The 23,012-nt window shown below is 41.2% G+C and overlaps 1 protein-coding gene and 1 long non-coding RNA gene across 3 annotated transcripts in view; both read left to right on the top strand.

Moving 5' to 3' along the window:
* Nucleotides 1-23,012, top strand: part of CCSER1 (coiled-coil serine rich protein 1) — a 794,335-nt gene that overhangs the window by 535,746 nt on the left and 235,577 nt on the right. The window lies entirely within an intron of this gene.
* Nucleotides 10,445-12,652, top strand: LOC142106262 (uncharacterized). The gene is made up of 4 exons (XR_012679737.1): nt 10,445-10,486; nt 11,886-11,947; nt 12,076-12,169; nt 12,409-12,652. It is a non-coding gene; the product is annotated as an uncharacterized LOC142106262 (long non-coding RNA).

The raw sequence follows: 23,012 nt of genomic DNA, 5'->3' as shown, positions 1-23,012 counted from the left end.
TCATACATGTCTCTATATTGAGATCTATCTATCTATCTATCTATCTATCTATCTATCTATCTATCTATCTATCTATCTATCTATCTATCTGTCTATATATATATATATATATATATATATATATATATAAATGTATATCTATATATATCTCTATATCTCTCTCTCTCTCTCTCTCTATATATATATATATATATATATATATATATATATATATATATATATATATATATGGGATATGTTAGGCAGCATGTAAACAGTCAATTCTTGAAGTTGATCTGTTGGTAACAATGAAAGTGGGGAAGCGTAAGGATCTGACCAACTTTGTCCCCCTTCACTCTATTCTCAATGCGGCTGCAAGGCTTATTTTTCTTTCATGCCGCTCATCCTCTGCTTCCCCTCTCTGCCTTGTGTTACACTGGCTCCCTTTCCTCTACTGAATACTCTTTAAACTCCTCACAGTGTCCTACAATGCCCTCTCCCATTCCACTGCCCCTTATATCTCTAACCTCCTCTCCATTCACACTCCCGCCTATTCCCTGCACTCAGCCAATGACCATCGCCTCTCCTTGGCACTGATCACCTCATACCACGATAGAATTTAAGATTTTTTCCATGCTGCCCCCTTCACTGGAATGACTACCTTCGCTCCATCCATCTGTCCCCTAATCTGAGCTTCTTCAAACGGGCTTTTAAAACCCACCTGTTTCTCAAAGGCTACCAGCCATTCTCCTAACCTTCTCCAACTTTGTTCTCCTCACCTTCCCTGTTCCCACTCCTCTTGCACTTGATCCCCTCCATTGACTTCTCTCGTGCCCGCTGTATGTGTCCCCTCCCTTTAGTATGTAAGCTCTTACGAGCAGGGCCCTCTTCCCTTCTGTCTCAATACCATTTCTTCTTCTCCAACATCACTATACTTGCTATGCTTGGAGTTATTTGAGTCTTGGTTTTACTCTGTTTGTAGTGTTCTACCCTGTATGGTCTACTATTTGTAGACCATACAGTTCTGCATTTTGTATTTTGTACGGTGCTGTGGAAACCTTGTGGCTTTGAAAAAATCTGCCTATAGTGGATGAAACACATCAGCTGGTTGCCTGTTCATTGATGAAAATGTGGATCCGAGAGACCATTTTATTATACTCAACACTACTGAGGAAGGAACCTAATACCTGAGAACCTTTTGTGTGGATATTAGTTCCTGCTTGGGTCGATTATAGTGGTGCACACTCCTTCTTTCCGCAGAGCCGCTTTTGAAAGTCAGAAGGTGGAGAATGTAAGTAGTACTGTTTACTACCTCCTCATTACATCCTAGTCTGACTTTATGGTGGCATGTTTATCCGGAAATTGGCTGGGCACATGTGCCATGTTGCTGGGTCCCTATACTGCCTCTGTTCTGGCGTGGAAGTGTCGACCGAACACTTGACCACTTGTCCATTTGTCACAAGGGATTGCTCATCATCACACCTGTCGCTCTGTAGCTGGACCAGTTATGAAAATAAACAGATATGTAAATGACCGAGGTAAAAGTCAAAAGCATACATCAGACATAATATTTCCAACTTACAGTCCGGATCCATGTGTATCTCGTCCAAATTTTTGCCTTTGAGTTTGACCAGTCTGCCACTCTTGAGAGCCAATAACAGTTTGCTGATCTTGGTGTTTTGGAGGGTACGTTCTGGGAGGCGGTCATACTGCCAGTGCACCCTGATATTGTGCCCTATTTTCAGTGCCATCGATGGTGTCTTAAATGTTCACAGCATCTATTACGTGCAGAAAGTTCGATGGGATGGTAACGTCTTCTATTCTCTCCAAAGGCATAGCTCTTCTGACCTGTAGCAGTAGCCTTCCCATTTTCTAAGCTTCTGACAGATGTACTCATGCCTGCCAACATCTGAACCAACCCGGTTGAAGAGGTGGTGCCCCATCTGCATGATGCATCTGTCATTTTTGACTGCGAGTAAGATTTCATCTGGGGATATATCACTCAAGAGCTTCCAAAAGCCACCACTGATGTCAGGTGGAACAGCCTTAGCAAAGGCGCACATTGACTGAACTCTGTTTTGTCAGTTCTCTCTTCATGTGCCGCCATAGGTATTTTCTTGCAAACGTTCCTTGGCAGGCAGCAGAGTGCATGAAGTGTTCGGTATGCTTCTCTTTGTCTGGAAGTTTGCAGAAGACCAGAACACCATACCCTGTCCACACTGCCTCAGCGTTATGTGTAAATTTGCCCCTATTGCGAAGATGTTCCAATTCCATGTACATCTCTTTTGAGTGCTTGGGGAATTTCATTGCCCAAGACACTTCAGTCTCATTGCGTTGAACATGCTCCATATTCCAGGCTATTTTTGAGAGGGGCTTCTCACAGTACAGGCAGTACTGCTTTTTGTTATATGCCCTGGAGTCATCACATTCTCTGGATAGCATTTGGACAGACACCGCTTAAACTCTCTGACCCACTGTGTTTAAAGCACAGCTTCCAGAAGATCGAGAATGGTTGCACATAGAACTTTAAGTACCTGCATTTTACTCAACAGGTAGGCAATGGGCTTCACCGCTGGTGTCTCAACCAGTTTCCTCTGAAGTGTCAGGGGCATACTCATGTCCACTGCTTTCCGGGATATAGTCGGAGCTCTGTCATTCTCACTGTCCCCAGTTTACCTTTGGCAGCAGACGGATGCAACCGTGTCTTGACCTGTTTGGTGTATAAAGCCTTCCCAGAAAAGCTGCAGTCACTTCCTCTTCCTGCTCCTTCTATATATATGGATGGTCTATTGATCTCTAGCAGTGGAATGCATACACACTCTCCCCTCCACATTGGACACACGCACAATTTTGGTCAGACAAAAGTGACTTGTGGAGAAATACCAGATTTTTGTGCCAAGCATATCAGCAAGGTCCCCTGCATTGATTAGACTTGGAAAGCTTTGTGGGGATCTCAATCTTTATCCCCACTACGACTAAGGTCGCCACAATGTTGGTTTGTAAACAGGTCAATGTCCCCACAAGCATATGAATGCAAGTACACACACACATACACGCACATATATTTTCATGCTATTCCTTCTAATGCATTCTGTATTAAGTTATTAGATTATTATAAATTAAAGCCATTCTGTTTAATATGATTTATAATGGCAATGGACAGTACAGTGCTACAGACCTTTGTGTCACCACTAACAAGCAATTCCATTTACGTTATTGCTAATATATTCAGCAGGAATTTTTCATGAAGTGTTTATAATGCTGCATCCTCTTAATATACCATACTCCATTTACTACAGCAATCTATCCATAAGAATAATTTATTGAGCAAGATTTTTATTATTTAAAATTACTGGAATTCCTTTTTTGAATTAATTGAGAAAGCATTGCATGGCAGAACGTCCGTAATATGTACAGCTACGCTATTTTAAATTTAAGGCATAGTTTAGCTACATTCTAATGAAGATTGTAATAATAATAATAATAATCATAATAATAATAATAATAATAATTAATAATAATAATAAAATACACTTTATTACACTTTTTATAGCAAGGAATGAAAATAAAGTTCCAGAAAGCTATCCTTTAAACAGAACAGTTTCTAAATGCTCTAATCCATACCGCACACATGTAAGACCATAAAATTGCACCATATGCACAGCAAGATTTTTAAGAAGGTGTAGCCAGGTGAAATTGTGGTTGTCATTATGTAAATAGTGCCAACAATTCACCAGAGCTTATAGCGCATTACTTGCATCAGGCTGCCCTGTACTGTAAGCAGTTAATTCTGTGCCTATGCCTGTGCTATGTTTAAATTATTATCTACCATGTAATACAAAAAATGCCACATTCAGTATATAATACAGAACCAATATAAACCTATGTATAAAATAGTTGAAGAGCATATAACACAGGCTCCAATTGTTCAGCATTTCATCCCCGCCCCCAATGTTTTAAATCCCCAGAGGCCAGATTATTCCCTTCAGAGCATTCACCCTCCCATTGCTGTTTTTTAAAACTAAGAGGAATCAAGCCAGGCATTTTTGGTATAGTAGTAGGTTGCAACCAAAGAAGGCAATAAAAAACAGACAATTTTGATGGACAAGAGGGTTAAAGCTGAGTTGTGAAAAACAATAGATGACAGAGAAGAGCAGGATACAGAGAAGTAAACAATTTTTGATTGGCAAGAGGAGAACAGACACAAATGACAGATAGAGGCAAGAGACGAGATATCATAATAAAGTGCAATCAAGACACAAGGGACATATTTTGTAGAGTCCCTATACAGGCAAGCAGTGTGGTGGAATTACTGGGTGTAGTAGATGTTTGAGTTGTGCGCGGAAGCTTAGTTTAAATTCATGCTCACACATCAGAAAACTGAAAGTTCACTATGTGGGATTTCAGTGCTTTCCAGGGATTCATAGGCTGTTTACAGTGGGGATGCTGATGTCTTTGTAGCTGTTGAGCTCACCTACTTTTAGTAATCTTTACATTCCCTAAAAAGCACTCTAAAGGACAGTTGAAGAGGATAGAACACCAGCCTTGCAGAATGATATCAATAGAGAGAATGCCCACATATGCTACATCCCTGATTAGTAAGAATTACCATTTTTCTAACTACTTAGATGTGGGATGCAGTACGCAGATTGCATCCCAGGAGTGGAATTTTGTATAATGTGATAACTAACTTGTGAACCTTGGTTTGAATTTGCTGTATGGGCTTTTAACACCAGATGTTTGTGTTTGCTCTAACACACATACATACACACACATATATATATTAGGGATGTGCACCGGCGACTTTTGAGGTCTCGTGTTTTGTGTTTTGGATCCGGATTTTCATTATTTTTGGGGTTCGGATTTGTCTCGCAAAACACTTGACAAAAGGTCTCGGTTCGGATTTAAGGTTTTGGATTCGGATTTTTTTTGAAAAAAAACATAAAAAGTTTAAAAATCAAGTTTTTGGGCTTATTTTCACTCCTACGCTATTATTGACCTCAATAACATTCAATAACAAGCATTTCCACTAATTTACAGTGTATTCTGAACACCTCACAATATAGTTATTAGTCCAAAACGTTGCAACGAGGTATCTTTCTGGACTGCGTAGAGGAGTGGGTCACCACAATATATATAACAAGAAAACCATCAACTTGTATGATTCGCACCAATAAATGTACCTGGACTGCGTAGAGGAGTGGGTCACCACAATATATATTAAAAACCCTGAACTTGTATGATTCGCAGCAATAAATGTACCTGGACTGCGTAGAGGAGTGGGTCACCACAATATATATAAAAAACCCTGAACTTGTATGATTCGCACCAATAAATGTACCTGGACTGCGTAGAGGAGTGGGTCACCACAATATATATTAAAAACCCTGAACTTGTATGATTCGCACCAATAAATGTACCTGGACTGCGTAGAGGAGTGGGTCACCACAATATATATTAAAAACCCTGAACTTGTATGATTCGCACCAATAAATGTACCTGGACTGCGTAGAGTAGTGGGCACTGGGCACCACAATAAAAAATATATAGAAAACCTTCAACAGGTCAGAATTACACCCAAAAATAGTATCTGGACTGCGTAGAGTAGTGGGCACTGGGCACCACAATAAAAAATATATAGAAAACCTTCAACAGGTCAGAATTACACCCAAAAATAGTATCTGGACTGTGTAGAGTAGTGGGCACTGGGCACCACAATAAAAAATATATAGAAAACCTTCAACAGGTCAGAATTACACCCAAAAATAGTATCTGGACTGCGTAGAGTAGTGGGCACTGGGCACCACAATAAAAAATATATAGAAAACCTTCAACAGGTCAGAATTACACCCAAAAATAGTATCTGGACTGCAATAGGGTGACTACTATCGTATTTTGTGGTCATGGCAAACGACTGTTGGACGGTCAATTGTTTTGTGAAAGACTTAGCGGTCTTACGACTTCCCCTCTGGGAAGATGACCGACTTACAGCAGCAACAGCAGCAGTGGCAGTAGTAGGCGTACTGCTGCAGGATTCCTCGGATGAATCCCGTATTGAGGAGGACTCAGTCTGGCTGCTGACTTGGGCTGCAGGACTGAATCTGATGGAGATTGTGGAGGAAGTTGACGAGGAGGGTGTTGCTGGTGTGTATCCAACTGGACCACGGGATTTAGGTGTCCCTGTACCGATGAGGGTCCTAGCCCCAGTTCCTGAACTAACCACTGAACTATGAAGGTTATTCAGGTGACGTATAAGGGAGGATGTTCCTAGGTGGGCAAGATCCTTACCCCTGCTTATTTGAGCTTTACATAAGCTACATATGGCCATACATTGGTTGTCCGGATTTGGATAAAAATAACTCCAGACCGAAGAGGTGCATTTTTTGGTCTTCTGACCAGGCATGACGATGGGCTTTTTCATCCCATGGACATCAGCTGTTTCCCCCCCTGGTGCCTCATTTACAATAACCACATCACCATCCTCATCATCAAGTTCCTCCACAGCGCCAGCTACATCATCAATAGGCTCCTCCCGAAGCCACCTCTTCCCGTACAGTGATGGGAAGGTCAGGCTTGACAACCACCAACACCCTTGGACTCGCCTTGAGGATTTGTGATAATTTCTCTTTAGAAGGCAGAGTTGTTTGCTGTTTTGTTGCTGACAGCATAACTCTCTTCAATTTTTTGGAGGGGGGGAGGAGGAGGAGGGATAAGATCCGTGGGTGAAGCTGAACCACTAGTCATGAACACGGGCCAGGGCCTAAGCCGTTCCTTGCCACTCCGTGTCGTAAATGGCATATTGGCAACTTTACGTTTCTCCTCAGATGATTTTAAGTTTCTCTTTTTGCTACTTTTTCTTAACTTGGGCTTTTTGGATTTTACATGCCCGGTACTACGAGATTGGGCATCGGGCTTGGAAGACGACGTTGATGGCATTTCATCGTCTATGTCATGACTAGTGGTAGCAGCTTCAGCATTAGGAGGAAGTGGGTCTTGATCTTTCCCTACTTTATCCTCCAAATTTTTGGTCTCCATTATATGTAGCACAAGATACTGCAGAATGTGTGAACTTGGTAATATTGCAGTACCAATGGACTTATACTGCTGGATTGGTTTTGCAAATTTGGTTATAATTACTTTTTTTTTAAATTTTTCATTTTAATATTTTTTATATTTTTTTTTTTAATTTTTAAAAACTTGGGAATAATGGGGAAATAACTATGCCCTTAGAAGCACAGAGCACAGGACACAGCACCACTGGACTGAACAGGACACAGCACAGGACCCAGCAGCACTACGGAACTCAGCAGGACAGAGCACAGGACACAGCACCACTGGACTGATACTGCTGAATGTGTGAACTTGGTAATATTGCAGTACCAATGGGCTTATACTGCAGGATTGGTTGTGCAAATTTTGTGGTAATTAAAAAAAAATTAAATTAGTTTTTGGTATTTTTTTAAATAACTTTTTTTTATTATTTTAAACACAGGGGAATATTGGGGAAATAACTATGCCCTTAGAAGCACAGAGCACAGGACACAGCACCACTGGACTGAACAGGACACAGCACAGGACCCAGCAGCACCACTGACCTCAGAAGGACAGAGCACAGGACAGAGCACCACTGGACTGATACTGCAGAACACAGCACAGCACAGAACTAAACAGCACAGCACAGAACTAAACAGCACAGCACGAGATCTACCAGGACAGAGGATCACCTAACACACCCTCCCTCTACCCTGATCAATGCCTGAGTGAAGATGGCGGCGACTAGCGGGGAATTTATAGGATCCGAGTATCGCGAGATCCGACAACGGGATTATGAGTCAGAGCCTCAGTTTCAGATTTGAATTTGGCGCCAATACCCGGATCTGTCTCGGATCCGACTCGGATCGGCAACGTTCGGGTGGGCTCGGATTTCAGAAATCCGAGTGCGCTCATCTCTAATATATATATATATATATATATATATATATATATATATATACATATACATATATACATATATACATATATACAGTTGCTCACAGATGATACTGACTGTAGCAGACAGACATTATGACAAATGTATGCATTTAATGTAGTTAACACTATTATAGTACATTAATATATGCAGATGGTAGTAAGCTTATATTGTGAGTAATGTCAGACAACATGGTGCTCATATGTATTTTGTGCCTCCGCTCACTTTATATTTCTATATAAGTAAGTTTAACACAAAAATGATGCAGCTCCAGTTATGACTTCTCTACAGTTCATCTGGCACTGGAAGAACCCGATGAGAACCAAACTTCCTGTCTGGGCATGCTCAGTAGAGCAATCCGGACAGCTGGAGGCTGTCCCACTTTCTGTCTTCACTAAAGCATAGGGGACACTACTACCAAGATGGGAGACGGATCGTAGCGCATCATATTAACACCTATAACTCCTGGTGACCCTAATGCTAACTGTTACAGAATTAAGTTCTTTAGCCACTGGCCAGCTCATTTAGCATGAGTCATAAATATAAGTGCACAATGCAGTCTTTTTTTTTTTTTTTTTAACTGAAATAAAGTTTATTACATTTTCCAAGATAATTGCAAAGGATACAATGCAGTCTTTTTTTGTCCCCCACCCAAACACTGCAAATATACTGCAATAGATGTGCGGTGACCCACCTGTTTCAGTTCTGGAATTGGTATCGGTTCTAAACCGCATTAGTGTTTCAGCTTTGCTACCTGTTTTGACAAAAAATCACAAAAGAGTTTAAAAGGTTTGGTTTTGGATTTGGATCTGAATGTAATTAAAATTGTGAAAAATATTACTCTAGTTGAATAAATAAATAACCACACGGACAGCAATGTAACTTAAATGGTGGCGAAGAGAGCAATGCGAATCAGCTAACAACTAATAGCAAAACCAAAATATGGAAGGTCTCATTGACATTAATCTACTGTTCCCAGGATATAATCCTTTATGATATTTCGGTTTCCTAGTAACTGTCATAAGCTTTTAGAACTAGCAGGAGAGGTCTTCACCTAATGCAACCACCCTTCCTGCAGAGTTGGATTCATTCACAGGTACTTAGATGCCGCCAGGACTTAACTTACTGCAGTAAAAGCTTACGAGCAGGAGCTGGCAGCATGGAGATAGAAGAAATGGGGCCAAGAGCTCGCCCCCCACATCCACTCAGGAGGCAGCAATAATTTAATAACAGCTGTGTTCTCTGGCTACCTGTTGGGGACCGCCTCTGCTGCAAGTCTTGGGCAGTCCCCTTTACCCCTGGGGTTGGACGAAGGTTACCCCAGTGGAATGATTTTTCAACCCTCCTTCCCGATAAATAATTACGAGTCCCCTGGTTTCATAAAGGCAGCATTACTGCACAGATCATCTACATCTACCTGTGCCTAATCTTTGAACTGTTCCTGTATGGGTGCAGGCCACCTTTGTCTATTTACTTTACAAAATGTCTATCTCCATTCATACCACTCTCCATTCAATGACCTCTGCCTCTAATTTTGATTTCAGCTGCGCGTCCCGGCCGCCTTTTACTAGCCGGAGGCAGTGTGAGGAATCCCGGTTGCCCTGGTGTCAGAATGAGTATATCCCTTCTTGGGGACTATCTCTGCTGCAAGTCTCGGGCAGGCCTCTTTACCCCGGGGATGGACAAAGCTTCCCCTGGGGAATGATTTTTCAGCCCTCCCTCTCCAAAAATATATACAAGTCCCCTGGTTTGATTCATAAAGGCAGCTTTACTGCATAGATCTACCTCACTCCAAGAACAGTGCCATCTTTAATTCCACATTTAACACTGTACCCTCTCATCATCTTTTAAATCTCCTTATTTCTACATTTCTTTTCAACTTATGCTGTTAGGTGTTAGGAACCCCTCCAGCCGGCACAACACAACCCGGAGTCTACTCTGCCAATCAGGTGTTCACTGGAGCCCCTGATGGTGGGGACAGACTGGGCTGCAGACTGACAGAGGGTCGTGAAGTGTGTACCGGCTGGGGAGAACCCAGGCAAACGGAGTGAAGTCCAAGCAGAGGTCAATGGCCGGCAACAGATAGCAATTCCAATTAACAAGTCGAGGTCAAGGGCAGGGCCGCCGAGAGGGGGGGGGAGCGGGTACTATTTACCCGGGCCCGGGTATTCCAGGGGGCCCGGGGCTGCACTTTTTTTTTTTATTTATAATTATTTTTTATTTTTTTTTCTATACTTTTCTCTTCTTCAAAATTTTTTTGGGATGTTCCGGGGGGGGGGGGGGGGGGGGGGGGGGTTGCGGGCGGGCGGGTGTGAGTGAGGTGAGTGAGGGTAGGGGGTTTTCAGGTCCGGGGTTGCGCCGCAGTAGTTGTGCCTTCCGCGGCGCCCAATCCAATCAGCCAATGCGGTGATGTCACGCGAGAGTGCCTAGCTGTGCTCTCGCGTGACTTTGTGGAACTACTTGTTTACAGCCTGTGACCACGCCGGTAGTCATAGGGCTGTCTTCAGTGCAGGCTGCAGGCAGCAGGGAACGTTGTTTGTAAGTACAATATGGTTAACAAACTTATTGTCCAGAGCTGTGGGGTCATCCTTCATACTATGTCCAATCCACATTCCACAGACAGCACCCTTTCACTGCCGGGACAAAGCAACACAAAGAGATAAGTGCTTGAGGGCTTTACCTGCACACACACAACGAGAGTTGTATAAAGAGAAAGAGTGACACTTATAGAGAGTGAGAAGGCTGGCATCGATATCACCCTCAGGCTAACATCCTTAGATGTTTAAACAATGGCCCGACCGACCTCTCTATTTTTACTGTTACCCTTTGTGTTTATTTCTTTACACGGGTTGCTCTGTTTCTCTGACATTGATTTACTGTCCTTTAAGTGCCCACCCGGCTAATGAGATTCCAACCCCAACACGAGCAGAAGAAGTTCATATTGAATAAACAGTATTATATAGTCCCCTTATTGTCAGTGTCAATTTTCAGAAAGGAAAATTCATTAAACAGATAGAGTGGAGAGGGTCTAAATAACAGAAGCTTACAAACCTCTGCCCCTCTAGTTGTAATAGATCTACAAGTCCTGGCATCCTGGGACTTGTAGTTCCACAACTGCTGGATCGCCACAGGTTACCTACTTCTAGTAAACTAAAACACTTTCATCATCAGCTGATATTTGTTCAAGGGACGTTAAGAGAAACCTGAAATCCTCTTTATCGCCACAATATTGCTATAAATTGTATATATTAGGACAGGGTGCCTCTTTTTGGCAGCATTGGACTTTTGCTTAATGCCACATGAAATAATGGGCAGTTGGTGTGTCTGTACTGTTAGATAACATATTGTTAACAAAATAACATGATATTATTAGTTGTGGTAGTAATTAGTGTGATGATTATTATTATTTTTGCAAAATATATAAGATGTAGAATAATATTTGCAAAGAGTCACTAGAGATCCCAGTCTCATCCAGTATCGTAAGAGATTTCGCACAAGAAAGGCAGTACACTGATTTAGCACATACTAAAGATTGGCCTGTATTGTAATTCTGTGTTTGTCGGCTGGAGATAGGATGTTTGGGGATCTAATACAACATTTTGCAATGTGGGGGGGTCTGGCGCTATATAAATAAATGATGATGATAAAATGGTTATATGCAGACTGTAGGAGGACATCCACATTATGTTTTCAAAATGCCCCCAATTCATATTCTGATACACAGAAGTGCCCCCAGTTCATATTATGCCACAGTAATGCCCCCAGCTCATTTTATGACACGCAAGTGCCACATTTCCTATTATGCCACAGTAATGTTCCCGGTTCATTTTATGTCACACATAATTGCCCCCATATACTCCGTGATCTGTGTTATGTACTGTGTTCAGTTATTGCTCTGCTTTTCCATATTTCATGTACCAATACATTTTCCAAACAGACCGCAACATTGCAGTGACCGGACAAGAAACCAGCAGCAGACTGCGGAAGCTGTAATAACAGGTAGGATAGAGCATGCACAGACCTTTATACACACAAGATACAGCACGCAGATGAATAAGGCGCAACTGTGTCTTTGTATATGTATGTGCTTAAATATGCCAAAAATGCAAATTCTTTTGTCCGGGTAGAATTGACATCCACCACTACAAGGAAGAGCACAGCTCGGTGACCTCAGGGGGAAACGGTGAAGCCTGGAGCAACTTGATCTCAACCACAAACAAGGTAAGCTGTTTTCTTATAAACTATAAGGTATTTGCATTGCTTAGAGGTATACTTAGAGATCTAATCCAAACCCGTGACTGCTTCTTCCATTATCATGTGTATACTGCAATTAGTTAAGACGCCATTTAGCTTCCATGTAGCTACCAAGGTACGTCCAAGTCTTGATGAGGCAGACAGAAACTAAGCAGCAATTCCTCCTACATACCCCTAATATATATATTTATATATATTCATTTTAGGGGAAGCTTCGCCATGGATTTGTATCATCATAAATCTGGCGCCCAGAAACGTAAAGAAAAAAAAGCAAAAGACAAAAGGACCAGTGAAGGTCGGAGAACTCTTGAAAGTGTAGGATTTACTGTTTCCTCTCATTTGTCTGAGCATGAAGGTCAGAAGGAGGTGGCTGGATCTTCAACAATAACAAGTGGAATTGATGAAGTTAATGAAAATCTAACTGTTATTGTTCTTGATGATGATGATGATGATGATGATGATAGTGGTTCAAGTAGTATGCTAACATGTGCTTCTGGCACAGACACTACACTGATTTCAGAACCACATACAAGTTCTGCACACTTAACTTCTGCACGTAAAGGTGATGTTACTGAGGTTTGTTCCACAGCTTACTCAGAGGGGGCATCTGATATCGAATTAGATAGCAACAGGCAGCTATTGAAATGTGATATAGGCCTTCTGCAACCAGGTTTCTCAGTGGCCCAAATAGAAGATGCCGTACGACAGGGACCAGAACCACACCCAACCTTTTTCCCACCTGATAAACATGGCAGCCAATTTCCTTTTTATATATTAAATTTTCACTTACCAAACAAAGAAAAATATCCTCGCGACTGGTTAGTTTGGAGTAAGAGTAAGCAAGCTTTGTTCTGCTTTCCCTGTTTTTTATTCAGCAAGCTCCCAGTAACACATCGTTCAGTTTTGACAACAGAAATCGGTTGGGGACCTTCGAAAGGTTATAAAAAACTGTACAATAAAATACCTGACCATGAAAATAGTAATAACCATCGTACATGTTATGTAGACTGGCGAGATTTGCAAACCAATCTTGAAAAAAACATGACAGTTGATAGTTTATTATGGCACAAAATCCAGAATGAAACCGAGGTTTGGAAAGCCTTATTGCGAAGATTTCTGGATGTAGTTCTGTTTCTTGCAGAACGTGGACTGGCTTTTAGAGGATCAAGCAACCTAATTGGACATCCAAGAAATGGCAATTTTCTAGGAATGTTAGAAGTTGTAAGCCACTACGACCCTTTGCTTGCAGAGCATTTGAAAAAAGTAAAACAGGCACAAATGGAGAAAAAAAGATTACAAGTACATTACTTGTCAGCAGAAATTCAAAATGAATTCATATCATGTTGTGCCGAATATGTGTTTAACTGCATTTTAAAGGAGAGAGAAAATGCAAAGTATTTTTCTATTATTGTAGATGCAACACCAGACTCAGCACACATGGAACAAACTACCTTCATTTTGCGTTATGTTCTTGTCGTAAACAATGAATATCAAGTTTTAGAACGATTTTTGGAATTTGTCAACTGCAATAAAAAAACAGGGGAAGCTATTGCAGATTTAATTCTGGAAACGCTTCAAAAACGTAATATTCCAATAAATGATTGTCGTGGACAAGGCTATGACAATGGTTCTAACATGAGTGGAGCATACAAAGGTGTCCAAGCTCGAATTTTACAAGTAAATTCTCTGGCTATTTTTTCTCCTTGTGCCTGTCACAGTTTAAATCTGTGTGGTGTCCATGCAGCAGAATGTTGTCCTGAGGTTGTGACATTTTTTGGCATTGTACAAAAGCTGTATAATATATTCAGTGGCAGTCCTCAGAGGTGGGAAATTTTGAAAGCAAACATCGGTGCTTCACTCCACTCCATGTCAAATACACGTTGGTCTGCAAGGGTAGAGAGTGTCAAACCCTTTGCTGAAAGACTTCCTGGGATCCAAAAGGCAATTGAGTCAGTGTTGGAACTTAACCTAACATCAGAAATTCGAACAGATCTTGATTCTGTAAGCATATATTTGGATTCTTTTGATTGTGTTTTGATGGCATCTATTTGGCTAAAAGTCCTTACAGCTATAAATTACAGAAGCACAGTTTTGCAAGCACGAAATACCACAATTGATAAAGAAGTTGAAAATCTTTCCAGTCTGGTAGATGAATTAAAAGCAATTAGAAATAATTGGCAAGCTCTCTTAAATGAATCCAGACTGGTTGCTGAAAATTTAAATATACCAACTGAGTTTAGATCTTTTCAGCAAAGACGTCAAAGAAAAAGGAGAAGATTTTTTGATGAATCATCAACTGAAGAATCTTTCTCTAATTCAACCCCAGAAGAGATGTTCAAGTGCAAAGTATTTCACATTCTTTTGGACAGCGTCATAGGCAATATGACAACAAGATTTGATGCAGCAAAAGCCATAAATTCTTTATTCAGTATTTTATGGCTCTTTCCTGAGGTAGAGGATGAAGAAGTTAGAGAAAAGGCAAACCAGCTTCCAAAAAGATACGAAGATGATGTTACCCAAACTATTTGTGATGAGCTAATACACCTTAAATCAATATACAAATCAAATTTAGGAGAAGAATCTCTTTCACCTATCAAACTCCTAAACAAATTGAAGCACCAGAAGCTTGAACGCCTGTTTCCGAATATTGTTGTTGCCTTAAGGTTGTTCTGCACCATACCCGTAACAGTGGCTCAAGCTGAACGCTCTTTCAGTTGTCTCTCAAGAATAAAAGATGTTTTAAGATCAACAATGACTCAGAATCGTTTAAATGATTTAGGTCTGCTATCAATAGAGGCTAGCTTGGCCAGAAATTGCGATTTCTCAAGTATTATCGATTTATTTTCAAGTCGTAAAGCTCGTAAAGCTCTACTGTAATGGATCCAGATATTATAATTCAGTGCTGGAAAAAGTCTGGCCACCTAGATATTAAGAATTAAAAGGGTCTTTTAGGTTTTTTGTTTCAATGAAACACTGATCATAATTTTGTATTGTGACTTATATGTTCCGAACCTACCTCCTAATATATTTTATTTTAATTTACCTGTCAGATGTAATGGCAGTTTTGAAAATGTATATTGTATGTTGGTTTACTTTCATAGTTCATCACGTCAATGTGTAACTGGGGATATGACACTTACACATGGTTGGAGATGTCTCTATGGCCGAGGTATTTACAGTTGCACTGATTTTACTATTTATTTTTTTGCACCTAAATTATTTTGATATTTATGTTTAAAGTTTTAACATGCCAAAGCTAAGTTTCTCTATCTTTCTGTAACAAAAATATATTGTATTTATTTTATACATGTCTGGTGTAAAGAACAAATAAAGTTGTTTTGTTTATATTTGTCTTTTTCATTATAACATCTGCATATCTTACACTGAAACATATATTTTTAGGTCACTGTCCTGAGTAACTCAGGACTGCTTGGACATATGTCATGCTCCGGCAATCGGGCTCTGCACCAATGGTGTACGCAGCAATGCAGGTTTTTTCGGTAGGAGGGTGGACTAGTGCTTTTAACCTGATAGACATGGGGCCGGCCTCAATTATGCATAGCCACGCCCCAATTGTGTGACCACTCCCACCATAGCCACGCCCCAAATTTTCCCGCCGCCGCGCAGCGGCGGCAAAATTTTTACTTCCCTGCTTTAAGGGGCCCCATAAAGTTTCTGTACCGGGGCCCTGAATTCCTCTTGGCAGCCCTGGTCAAGGGTCACGAGCAGACAGGAAGATCTGTAAACAGGCCAGAGGTCAGGGTCACAAGATACACAAGCAAAGTCCAAATCCAGGCAAAGGGTCATACACGGGTAATCAGCAGAAAGTTCAATAGGCAGGAACAGGGCACAGAGCAGGTCAGCAGACTGGGAACAGAAGCTATGACCGGCAATGAGGCAGCAGGCCTCATTGCCTTAAATACAGCCAGCAGCCAATCAGAGCCTGCCCCCAGATAGAGCACACTTGCAGGCTAATTGCCTGCTACCCTAAACACCAATCAGGGCTTAGCCCTGGAATCCACACTTGCAGGCTAATGCCTGCTAATTCAGCCACAGGCTGAATCTGATTACTTGCCCCCTATGCGCGTGCGCGCCCGGCTGCCGGGACGCGGCGCTGAAGAGGCGTCAACGGTCGGGAGTTGGGAGGAAGTGACGTCCCGGTCGTCATGGTGATGGCTGGGACGCCGGGGAGGACAGGAAGCGAGCCGCGACGGCTGTGAGTACCGCCGCGGCTCGTGACATTAGGTATATGATTTTAAATAATTTTAACAGGCACCTTTTTTGCCATATTGATATATGTAATTACAAACATTTGTATCAGAAGGTGTCCCGTTACCCTTTCCCCTCCTTCCCCCCCAATTTTTACTAGCCCTAGTAAATGTTTGCAATGTATGGGAAATGCATTAGTTGTCTCTCACTTTTCAGTAGAAGTTAGAAGAAAAGGTTGGCCCTGATCTACACACAAGAGGTTCAGTACAAAAAAACAGAAATGCAATAAAGGAATAAATGTATTTACTAGTCTCATTTGAGAATGCAAGTTATCAGGGTAATAACCATCTCTACACTTAAACTGTACTGAAAACTATTAGCTGTCCTTAGTACTATTGCTGCTCTGGCATTAGAGAGGGTAAGCACTTGCAGAGTCTCCAGCAAACTCAATAACATCCTAATATCTAACTGATTTGTCTATGGAGCCTGCACACATGAACAACTGGTGGCAAATCCAGCTGGAAGCCAAAAAGTTTATACTGCAGCACAACAATTTTGTTTTTAAAAGCAATGTTGCCCTTAATTTGAATTAATTCTTCTGACCATAAGCATTGACTAAAAAAACCTTTTCATTTATATGTCAAATTAGTAATTTAGTCTTGTGAAGTCTATAGAACTTAATAAGAAATTATAGAGTAGCAAGCATTTAAAAAATGGCATCAAACACTGTTAGGGATGCATGGGAAGAAATTTGAGGAGCTGGCCAGTGGGAAGGTCTGGTGGGTATGTAAAGGGCATTTGGAGAGAACTGTGGGAAATATTTGGAGATCTGTGGGGCATGCAAGGAGGTCTAGTGGACATGTATGGGGCAATTAAGAAGACACACATTTGTAGGATGTGCAGCTTAGACGGAACAGTAATGACGGCTTAAGAGAAGAAAAATGTGTCTTTGGACAAAACAAAGGGGCTGGAATGGGATGGGTTTTTTTTTGTGGTGGAGGGGGGGGGGCAGTCTGTTTCATTTGTACTGGGCCCCAGCATTTCTGCTGGCAGCCCTGTCCACACTTATAATAAAACTAGTATACTCCAAGAATGTATCAAAGAAGGATAAAATGTGTCAACAATACAAGTATTGGAGAATGAAAAGAATATTAATTAAAGGAGCTTTGTATTTTTCTGCTGCCTTGCAAAATTTGCATCATATACATTGTCTTTCTTAGCGTTAAAACTTAGTGAAGCGAATTCATTTGTGGCTATTGTTTCTTGATGATTAGCCCAGTCTTTAAAAGACAGCAAGAACACAGATGTTTTTTTCAATTGCTAAGAAAAATAATACTTTGGCAAGAGCAAGTAATATTATTGATGAATTGCAATTAATATAGACAAAAGAGCATGACGTATGGTTCATGAAAAAAAGTTCTACTGCAGTTTAAAATTGCAGAGCTAGATGCACGCTCTCATCTTTCAACAGGATGGGCTGCTTATAGGCTTTGGACAGTATTATTACTGCAGATGTATCACCGGGAATAGTAGCATAACTGACAATATATGGCAGCATATTATTTTTCTGATATTTCTAAAACAATTTAGAAACACCATATGGTTAAACAATGTAAATTAATCCATTATTCTTATTAGGAATAATAATATACTGAAAAATGTACCCCCTTATATAAATAGTAAGGATATTAGGAGAATCCTGAAACCATTTAACATCACAAGGCCACTGTGATAAAACTTGTAAGTCATTATTTATATTCATAACACTGAGGGTTGTTTTAAAAATAATAATGTTTAAGGATTATCTTCAGCTCTCCCCAATAATGTCAGCACACAGCTAATCTAGCATATATATCTATCTGTTGAACTTGCTCAGACTGATATATTGTAAATGTTAAGGATATTATAAGTCAATGAAGAGTTCCGTGACCACATAAAGGCACAAGACCACAGGCAATTACTTATATACCAGTCATGGATCTCTGGTAATTTCTGGTAGAAATGTTTATACAAGAGTATATATATAACTTCAACATAGCAGCAAATACTATACTGTGAGCAACAGGGTCAGTTTGTTTACATAAATTTGAGTGCCAAGCAACAGATTTGTATGTATATCTACACTGACTAGTCGCAGTAAGAAAACCACCTGCCTAATATTGTGTAGGTCCCCATTGTGCCGCCAAAACAGCTCTGAACAGTTGAGGTATGAACTCCACAAGACCTCTGAAGGTGTCCTGTGGTATCTGGCACCAAGACATTAGCAGCAGATACTTTAAGTCCTGTAAGTTGCGAGGAGGGGCCTCCATGGTTTTGACTTGTTTTTTCAGCTCATTCCACAGATGCACAATCATATTGAGAGCTGGGGAATTTGGAGGCCAAGTCAAGACCTTGACCTCTTTGTCGTGTTCCTCAAACAATTCCTGAACATTTTTTGCGGTATGGCAGTGCGCATTATCCTGCTGAAAGAGGCCACAGGAATAATGTTGGCATGAAGGGGTGTACTTGGTCTGCAACAACATTTAGGTAGGTGATACGTGTCAAAGTAACACCCATATTAATGCCAGGGCCCAAGGTTTTCCAGCAGAACATTGCCCAGAGGAACACACTGCCTCCATCAGCTTGCCTTCTCCCCATACTGCATTCTAGTACCATCTCTCCAGGAAAACGATGCACACACACCCTGCCATATACATAATGTAAAATAAAGCGTGATTCATTGGACCAGGCCACCTTCTTCCATTGCTCCATGTTCGAGTTCTGGCTCTCACAAGCCCATTGTAGGCGATTTCAGCATTTGACAGGGGTCAGCATGGGTACTCTACAAAACCCCATATGTAGCAAGGTGCGATTCACTTTATGTTCTGACACCTTTCTATCATAGCCAGCATTAACGTTTTCAGCAATTTGTGCTACAGTAGCTTATCTGTGGATTTGGGCCAGACAAGGTAGTCTTCACTCCCCACGTGCATCAATGAGCCTTGGACACCCATGACCCTGTCACCACTTCACCGGTTTTCATTTATTTGGCCACTTTTGGTAGGTACTAACCACTGCATACTAGGAACACTCCACAAAACCTACAGTTTTGGAAATCCTCTGAACCAGTCATCTAGCCATCACAATTTGGCCCTTGTCCCTTCTTCCCACACATCAAATTCAATAACTGACTGTTCATTTGCTGCCTAATATGGATCCCAGCCCTTGACAGGTGCCATTTTAACAAGATAATCAATGTTATTCATTTCACTTGCCAGTGGTTTTAATGTTGTTTCTGATCGGTGTGTTATGTCTGTATTTATCGCTCCCTGCGCTCAGCCAATGATCGCCGACTCTCCTCCACTCTTATCACCTCTTCCCACTCCAGAATCCAAGACTTTTCCCGTGCAGCCCCCTTCACTGGAATGACCTCCCTCGTTCCATCCGCCTCTCTCCTACTCTGCGCTCCTTCAAATGTGCACTGAAAACCCACCTCTTCCTTAAAGCCTACCAACCATCCACATAACCCCTTCACCTCCTCTCGCTCTCCCTTTGCCTCTTCTGGCTCCCCTTGTGTCTTTCTGTTTTCCCCCCCTTAGGATGTAAGCTCAAATGAGCAGGGCCCTCTTCCCTCCTGTCTCCTCACCTGTTCTTCTGCTCCATGTTTATTGCTTTAACTTGCCTGGAGTTTCTGAAGTACTGGTATTTTTGTTTATTGTTTTGTGCTGTTCCACCCTGTATAGTGTACTGTTTGTATGATGTACGGCGCCGCGGAAACCTTGTGGCGCCCAACAAATAAAGGATAATAATAATAATACCAATAAAGATTGTCTGATGTGATCAATATGGTTCTAACCCACAAAGAGATTTAATAGCAAAATATAACAAAGTATAACTGATACATACTCGTCTGCACTGGATCCAATAACGGCTCATCAATCTTGAAATCTGTATAGTCAGAGAAACTGTCACTGTGCCAGAGACCTGGTTTTATACAGTTTGAGTTGAAATAAAACAGGAATGATGTCACAATATACACAAAGATAACACTAACATCATTCTTCATTGGTTCAGGTTTAAGATAGTCCAGTACAATGCAGGTCATAGGTGAGTTCAAATAATGCTTCTCCAAAGCTGGGGGCAACTCACTCCAACAGCTGTGTACGTGTATTGCCTCAGGAAACATCCAAATTCCAGTTTAAACTAACCTATTAACATTGTCGGTACAGAGCATTTTGAGTGTTAATATTATACTAATCCCAACTAGTGATCGCAATGTGCGATCACTAAGCCAAAGATATCGGATTCCTGCTGGAAAACTGTGGATTAATAGAATAACAAACACAATATATTTCTTATGTCCTGAAGCCTAAATATCTTTAATGTAGGTTTACTTTTATGTAATAAATATCTAGGTTCTTTCTATTAAAAATAAAAAAATGTGAGTTGGAAAATGTATTAAAAGTGAACTATTTACAAACGTAAATGTGAATGTAAATGTATTTACTGTGTTTCATATAAGATTGCATAATTAACTCTTTTATGCCTTTGCGTACTAATCACAATCATAAAGGAAACTATTACAATCAATATTTATTCATTTAGAATGACTTCATCCAAATATTTGATTTCGACGGGTGTATATAGCCACTATAAAAGGCTACACAAATTGCTGGTATTACAATGCAGGTACATCTCTGGTGGTTTAACGATTCATGCCCCCAAAAATCAGGTCGTATTATAGTGCAGACCCTGAAAATCTCTGGTGGATTTATTAATCAGATCCCAGACCTATATCAGCTTCTTAATGCAAACCCCTGATTTCTGATGGGTTTACTGTACAGACCCCAGACTTATGGTTGATTTATAATGCAGAACACAGATACCAGAGTGCTTTACTATATAGACCTATGGTGGCTTTACTATACAGATCCCTGATCTCTGGTGGCTTCATAATGCAGCTCCCCCAATCTCTGCTGTTTACAAAATTAAGACCCCAAATTCCTGGTAGTGACCCAAATTAATTATCCTCTTTGCAGAGAAGAAGTTTGGCTGTCCTGGGACACTGTCATATGCAGTAGACATCTCCCAGCACTCTGATCAGTGAATAGTTCCGGTGATTCATCAATCAGTGTCAGTGCCACCAATTAGCACACTAGGAGCCGTAAACTGTATATCACTGTATACCCATTAACTATGCAGTGACATAGCGCATAGCCATGGAGTCAGCAGAGGATAACTCCCTGCCATTAAAATTACGTTTATAATAAAACTGCCTGCCTGTCAGTCATGGGCAAGCACTGTGTGGCCACAGGCAGCACAGCCAAAAATTGTACTAGGTCAGCAAAGAGATGCCCCAATTATCCTCTTTGAAGATAACGGAGTGGGTACCTATTCACTCGAGCACAACACCAAAGGGATGAAAGAATGAGTGATTTTATTGACAATTCATGGCATACATTGACACCAGGATACACTGACACCTGCTCCAATATACAGCCAAGTGATCACCCCAAAGTTTGCACTGTATGTACCGGTAATAGCTGCTGTTGTGTCTGTGACACAGTTCCATAGAATTAGCGAGGTTTAGTGGTATTTATCAACCAAGCAGTGGCAGTAGCACGCAGTAGGCATAAGCTGGGTCTTTCGGCATGGGATACCATCTCACAGGGCAGGCTAAACAGATGAAGGAAATTGTGGACTGACGGAACCTGGATCCCTGCTCAGTCTCTTCCCAAATTCGCACTCTATCAGTGTCTTTGCGTTCCATCTTTATACCCATCACATAGCGATCTTACCTTTGGGCAAATTGCATGGTGCCACAATGTCTGAGCTGGCATGAGGCTATGTTCACCCTACCCTTTCGCAGACAATAGGATTTACCAAGTGTTATGGAAGTTTTTAGGAATAATTCAAATATGCTGAATGTATTCTTGTATGCGCAATACAGATCATTCAATTCAAACAGAAGAAAGCACGGTGGCTAAGTGGTTAGCACTTCTGCCTCACAGCGCTGTGGTCATGAGTTCAATTCCTGACCATGGCCTAAACTGTGTGGAGTTTGTATGTTCTCCCCATTTTTGCACGGGTTTCCTCCGGGTGCTCCGGTTTCCTCCCACACACCAAAAACATACTAGGTAGGTTAATCGGCTGTTATCAAAATTGACCCTAGTCTCTCTACCTCTGTCTGTGTGTGTATGTTAGGAAATTTAGACTGTAAGCTCCAGTGGGGCCAGGACTGATGTGAATAAGTTCTCTGTACAGCGCTGCGGAATCAGTGGCGCTATATAAATAAATGATGATGATGATTACATATTAACTTTGCAAGCCTTTTAAGCCCTAAAACCACAAACTAATACATAGTTAAAGCATCATATAAGACTTTAAACCAATAATATCACTCCATTTGACAGGACCACTCAACATCACCCAGCATACCCCAGATACAGGCATAAATCTCTCATCTGCCGTGCCCCTCCAAGCTTTTAGAGAGACTTGCCTACACTCGCCTCACACGCTTCCTTTCCGCAAACAACCTGTTGGATCCTCTTCAGTCTGGCTTTCGTTCTCAACACTCCACAGAGACTGCGTTGACTAAGGTTGTCAGTGATCTGATCACTGC

The sequence above is a fragment of the Mixophyes fleayi genome, chromosome 1 (assembly GCF_038048845.1).
Source record: "Mixophyes fleayi isolate aMixFle1 chromosome 1, aMixFle1.hap1, whole genome shotgun sequence".
In the NCBI taxonomy this organism is placed as follows: domain Eukaryota; kingdom Metazoa; phylum Chordata; class Amphibia; order Anura; family Limnodynastidae; genus Mixophyes; species Mixophyes fleayi.
Note: the sequence above shows the minus strand (reverse complement) of the source record. Positions and strands in the feature narration are given on the sequence as shown.